The following is a 7,084-nucleotide window of genomic DNA, read 5'->3' as shown; positions in this document are numbered from 1 at the left end:
ATGATCTCCCAAGATCCGTGGTGTGCGTATAATAGTAGTTTTATGTCCCCACCCAGAGACACATTATTGATGGATTAAGGAACACCTTGTGCCATCCCAGAATAACACTAAATAATATGTAAATGTAAGCCTAAAATAAATTTATATAACAGATTGTGATAGCATGTTGTTTGCTATCAAAGGGGGGACTGTCAAAGCTGAATAATTGAGTAAGACAAGTTCAGTTTAAAATTCAATCACAGCGACGCCATCTTGCGACTGGCTGCAAGACTCTATTTTAGAAATGCGATTGCAAGACGCCATTTTGCGAATGGCCACCTAAGCGCCATTTTAGATAAACTCACATTTTAGTACATGTGGCGATAATACCATTAGCATCATGCGAAGGCATCTGTGACCATTATCATATGAAGCAAGTGTCCAGGTGACAACTGGCTTGGGTAGATAAGTTTCCTGCATAGTGTTTGTTCACTACGGGTGGTTTGGCTAGAATAAATAAGCAAGCTTCCAGCAATGACACAGGAAAGGTGGGAGGGCCTGCTGACAGGACATGTAGAACTATCTAACCCAGCATGCCACACTGCTAAAATGTTCACTCAGTTAGAGACAAATGCATTTTCATACACATTAAATATGTCTTTATACCAAACCCTGAATACCCACACATTTCATATTCATACATAAGGTTCAATAAGCTTTAAAGTGTATGATTCAAGAAGGTTCAGTTAGTTTAAATGCTAAGAAATAAAGATATTTGTTAACTAAGGAATTATACAAGATAAACACGTCATTCTTGGAGTTGTTCTGATGCATACTCTTTCCACAGTTTCCCGGTGCTATCGGTGAGGAGATCGCATTATGCATTCTCGAGTTATGGACCGCATAACCAACAAGCAACCAAAATGGATATTTTAGATTCAACTGTTAGGATGCTGAAGAAGGCGTGAGGAGGAAGACCCCTAGCTGTTAGAGGCAGGGAAAGTCTGTTTAAACCAGCCTGTTAGATGCACTGTAACAGATGCTTCACCTCTGAGAACCAATGACATCAGCAACAGACATACCTTTTGTCTTGTTTATACTGGGGGGGTATAAGTATGGGTGCACGGACACTATTTGGGAGTCTTTGTGCTGAATGCTGAATGACGAGGGGTCTCTTGCTGAAGCCTATCTCTGGGTCCAGAAGCGCCTGCGTACGTATACTGTACTTGTGGTCTGTATGATTTACTTTTGCGCCTAAATTGTGTCTTGATCAATTGCGTGTAACTGTCTGAACTTTTACCTGAATATCACTTGTGCTTTGGAACCACAGGTTCTATGTCTAAGTCTTTATTTATGGTGTGACTGTGTACGCAAATTAGCGTCATCCTTAGAGGTTTATAGGAAGGATTTTAGAAGGTACAGGCAGGGATACATAGAGGTTCATTTCTAATATTGTTATGTCTTAATACCTCATCATCTGGCATTCCAAAAAGGGTGACATGTGTTCTATATATCTGGGGCCTTGCACGCCTACGAGGCCTACGCCTGGGATGAAGTTGAGGTTGGTCGGGTTCTGGAACCATGGCCAAGATAATACGACCAACATCAACCTGAAATGGTAAGCCAGGTAGTTATTGTTTTAGACAAATGTGTAAAGAAAAATATACTTATCTTTTGAAAGAAATCCAAAGATGCTTACAGGCCGGGGTCTTGTCATGAGTAGAACAACCTATATTTCAAAAGTAGAAAATATATTTATTTATTATTGGGAAAACTTGGATTGTAAACACATTTTTTAGGGTTAAAAAAAAGAGAAGGGAGCACACATTAGTTGGGAAAATCGCACGCTACATTTAGTGGGAAAACATGAATTTACACTGAAATAATAAAAACACATTAGTGCGCTAAATAGTACGCATTTTTGACAGTTAAAACAAGACGCATGAGTTCGCAATATATTACGCTACTTTTACAGTTCAATAACGAGACATTAGTGCGCTAAATAGTACACATTTTTGACAGTTAAAACAAGACACATGAGTTCGCAATATATTACGCTACTTTTACAGTTCAATAACGAGACATTAGTGCGCTAAATAGTACGTTCATTTTACAAAACAAGCAACTCAAACATTATTTCGCAAAAGAGTACGCTATATTTAGTGGAAAGATATGATTGGTCATAGAACAAAAAAAATAAAAATTAGCGAAACATATGCGAAGACCAACACATCGAAATTGTAAGTTTATGAAACTAAAAACACTTACCAAAAACTGACAAATAACCCAAAGTCCAAAAACGTCAATAGGGGCAAGGCCAAAATAACTGTAAAAAAAAAAAAAACATACGTACTAACATTTTGTAACTATTTCCTATTATTGTTTACGGTGGTTTTTAAAAAGACTTACTCAAAAACTCCAAAAACAAAAGCAAAACAATTAAAATACAGCATACGGAAAAAAAATAAGTAAGAAAAGCAAAAAAACGAGCACACTCCAAAACTCCAAACTCCAAAATCCACCAACTCCTACGTCAAACCTCCAACATTCATCACCCGCCACCTCGACTCGAGTCACACCAAGCCATAAATAGTCTTTATTTTCCCGCTCAAATTACGGACGACAATAGGAGCGCACAATCAATGATGCGGCCGAATAATGCTGACGCATGTATAAAAACGTCACTGAAAACCCCAATCGGTCTGCTGTAAGTGAGACCTGAAAGTAAAAAATGGCTACAGAGTAGCAAAGCACTGGCCAAGAGGCGCCAGGTAAGTATTTGTCTTCTTGGGCCTAAAGGATTATGTGGAACCAACATTTTAGGTACATTTTACATTATAACTTTTATTTCCAATTTACAAAAAGGTGTATAGGATGTAATGGAAGAGGCTGCTGGTCCTACTAGGACCACTAAACAAAGTAAAAAAAAAAGGCAGCCACAATTCACAAGAAAGGAGATGGAGGTTTTGGTCCAAATGTGTGTTGACACCCTGCCCCAGGCCCCAAGGAATATGGGTGCAAGCCAGAAATGGAAAATGTGGGATGACATAGCCAGTGCTGTCAATAGGGTGGGTGAGTTTGAACGTGCAACCCAGGAGGTCAAACGCCGGTACGTACAAACTACATTTTATTTAAAAGTGTTTACAGGTCCAAATACTGCAGGAATAATGGCAAATTTATATCCCACAGATGGAGCGACTTCAAATATCGGCTGAAGCAAAAACTGGCTGATAGGGCTCGGCATGCAGGGGGGACAGGTGGGGGTCCCACCCCTGTGTCACTGGAGCTGAATGATTTGGAGGAGCAGGCCCAGGCGTGTGTGCAGGATGAGGAGGTGTTTGGCGTGTCGAACATGGATACCGACATGCCAGACTTTGCGGCTCCTCATGTTGCCTCAGGTAAATGTAGTAATGTCAGAAATGTGTTTGGGACAGTATCTAGATTATATTGTTACTCTTTTCTCTTTTTTTTCACAGAGACACAGGTGGATGAGTCTGCTCCAGAGGGGAGCTTTGGCCGCAGAACTTCTGCTGGCTCTGCAGGGGAGGAACCAGTAGATCCGGCTGGGGACCCTGTGGAAGACAGTCCAGGGCAATCCCCCTCGCAGGCAGTGGCCCTCCTCACTGAGCTCAGTCTTAAAACGGATCAGCACACTGAGATTCTGGTGAGGCTGGACTCCACTCTGCTACGGGTGGCGGAGGCCCTGGAGCAAAGTGCTGCGGCCAATGTGACCATTGCTCAGGCCCTAGCGGAAAATCCTGGGGCCAACGTCCATATTGCAAATGCCCTGGAGCAGCTCGTTCGCCAGCAGATATTGGAGCTGGCCTCCCTTCCTGCCGGAACATCAGGACCCTCCACCTCTGGCACAACAACAGCCATCCCTCCAAATGTGCCTAGCCCTATGCCTAGTCCAGAGGCCCCAACATCTGCTTCTGGCCAGGCCAGCCGAAGGACCTCCCGGACCCGTTCAGGCTCCCTCCCTACCCCGGCCAAACAGGCCAAAAGGCGATGACAGCACTGGCTAATTTTCCCACATTCCATATCTGTGTTTGCCCCATATTCCTTAATGGCCAAAACCTCCCTCTCCTTTCTTGTTTTTCAATTTTGTTTGTTTGATAGTGGTTTAAAAAAGCCCTTTTTTTTGTTTACGCATTTCTAAAAACAGTTCTTTTTTTTTTTAAGTTATCCATATTTTAATTTGGGAAAACCCACCCCCCCAAAAAAAAAATGTGTTAACCAAATTAAAAAATGTTGAAAATATGAACAATTGTATTGTTAATTTATTCAAAAACTGGTTAAAAGGTAATCCCACACACAAAATTACAAACAATACAACTGAAATGTAAACATTTTTTTTGGAAAACAAAACAAAGGGTTAAAAACCATTTAAGAGTTTAAATTAACACTTAGCAAAAAACACAAGGACGCTTGTTTTCTTGGCCCCTAAAAAAAGCAGAAAAATCACAAACAGGACTACAATATTGTTGGCCGACAAAAAGTAATAAACTAATTTGGGAAAAACACGCAAATTTAAAATACATTTTTAAGCTAATTGATTGTCTAACCCAGAAATTATCAGCTGAGTAGTTCACCTGCATACGTTTTTTTGCTACTAAAAAAAGGCTATTTTCTTAACACCTTACAAGCATTTTTGCAATTCAAAACTGATTGTTTTTGAGCCCTCAATTGATAAATCGGGAAACCATCGATGAGCCACAGGAGGAACGAAGAGACCATCGTCATTGTGGTAGAGAATACCAGACCACAAGCTGAGCGAGCAGTTTGACTGGAAAGTTGATCAGACAGTGACGTAACACTTGTTCCGTTCACATTGGCCGTTCGCATCAGATAATGTATGTACGCCCAAAAAACGCCTCGCCACGTCTGCGTTTTCCCATTTCCACCCCCATCACCGCCCCAAAACGGACAGTTCTGTCAATCACATTTGATATGTCACTTCCTGTTCGCTATTCGAAGAACGACTGGAAAAATGATCGCAAACAGCCATACGCACATGCGTACTGTTACACCGATGCATGCATGGTTTGATATCGGACCGCTTACGAGCGGCTCTGAATGAGGGCCTTTGTTCCTATCCAATATGGTAGCTCTAACTCAGCATGTGCATTTTTCAGTGAATGCCCAGTAGTAGCAACCAAGTACACACCTATACAATTTTCGCGCCGTTCTTTTGATGTTGGATGTTGGATGAATGGCCGTTGGATTGTTAAGGTGTGTACGCTGTGACGATACACGAGCATTAGCCGATAAAGGGCTTAAAATGCTCTGCAACGGTCGGCCTTGGCCGCTCGCATCTCATGTACAAATTACTTTTCAGCCGCTTTGGCAGGGCGTTATCATATCAAAAGTGTAGTGTGTACGCACGTTCGATCAACTCTCTGGCCGTACTTGCAATTATACATCTCCAGCAGCTCTGCCTTTGTGGACATTGCCTTGCTATGTAGTCTTGATTTCATCACTACATGAATCAGCCATGTTCTTGTACTTAATCGCCCTTTATTATACTTTTATTATTTGTCACTAACTAAACTATGCTATCTAGCATGGTATGTTTTTACATGTTGTAACACCATGTCCCCCTTTCCTAATATATGTAGTATGAAGAAAAGCATAATACTGTACATGGAACACTATTATAAGGGCACAGTCATGCCCTTATATTAAGGATGCATCTAAAAAACTGCAATTCTCCCATAGAGAATTCCGGAGGGGGGCATGGTGTTTAAGGGGCTACACCTGAAATGCTATTGGAGGTACTGAGCTGAAATTTGGCACGGATGGGTAGAACTGTCGCTCGGTGCTGCATGCCAAATTTCAGGGCAAAACATAAAAAAATGAGGATTTGGGAGTAATATAAAGCTCCAACTGTCACTTTTTTCTGACATTCTCAATTAGGACAACTTTTCTGCCGTTCTCTATGGGTTTTTTTGGGAAGGCATAACTCAGGGTAGGGGGCGAATTTAGACTTGGGGTTTGTTTTATTAGGTAGCTATTGTGCCAGGGCACATGCGTTTGGGGTTCAGGTAAACTAAAAAGTTACAGTTTTTAAACTGTTCCCTCAAGAATGCGCCATTGAATAGATAGGAAATTTCAACTTGTTGCACAGCCGCAGTAGGAGCCTCCAGCAGGTGTATTCACTGTGGCTTCACTTGGGTGCAGCAAGATGGTTGCCTTTTGCGGACGGGGGCCAGGTCCGGGGGGGAAGGAAGCCAGCGTTTGCTGCGGCCTGGATGCAGGGGAGAGGGGGTAGTGGTTAGCGGGCATTAGCTGCGGCCAGGAACCGGGGACTGTAGCGGACGTTATTGGCAGCAGTGTCATGGCAATGCAGGTGGCGGTGTAGCAGGCGTTAGCACCTGGGGGAGGTAGCAGCACACAGATGCAGGCTCGGATCTGGAATATCCATAATACAGGTACCTGCATCTGTGTTTAAAAAAAACAATCACATAAGCAGGGACGGGTCAATGAGACCCATCTGTGCTTCTGTGTTTAATTTGAAAAAAAAACCTGTTAAAGAAAATAAATGGCGTGGCCCCCTCCCCAAACTCAACTACCAGCACAGGCCTTTGGAAAGCCAGTACTGTTGTGCTAAATGCAGGGGACAAATGATGTAGGGGTCCCCCGTATGAAACACAACCAACACCAGGCTTTTCAGAACCAGTCCTGGTTGCCAAAATACGGGGGACAAATGACATAGGGGTCCCCCGTATTCAGCGCTACCAGCCCTGGTTCTGGAAATACAAGGGGAAAAAATACATAGGGTCACCCTGTATTTACCAGGACCAGCACCGGACTCTTTCTAGTGGGGGGGGAGTGATGCCAAAGCCAGGGGAGCCCTTTCACCGGGCCCCCCAGCTGAAGCATCACCCCTGACCACTAGTCAGCCGAGGCCAGTGATCCCTTGGGAGCTGGGGACCCCCCCAATAAAGGGGTCCCCCTCTCCAGGGCACCCCAGGCCCAGGCTGGCAGCCCGGAGCTATCCCCGGCACCCCTGGGCGGTGGGTGCCGGGTTGATTGTGTAGTGTTGTACAAGTAAAGTTAAAATATTAGGCCTGATTCAGACCCACTTGCAAGCGGCTGTCCGCTC

The sequence above is a fragment of the Taudactylus pleione genome, unplaced genomic scaffold, assembly GCF_031769625.1.
Source record: "Taudactylus pleione unplaced genomic scaffold, aTauple2 ptg000205l, whole genome shotgun sequence".
Classification (NCBI taxonomy): Eukaryota; Metazoa; Chordata; class Amphibia; order Anura; family Myobatrachidae; genus Taudactylus; species Taudactylus pleione.
This window is presented reverse-complemented; position numbering follows the sequence as displayed.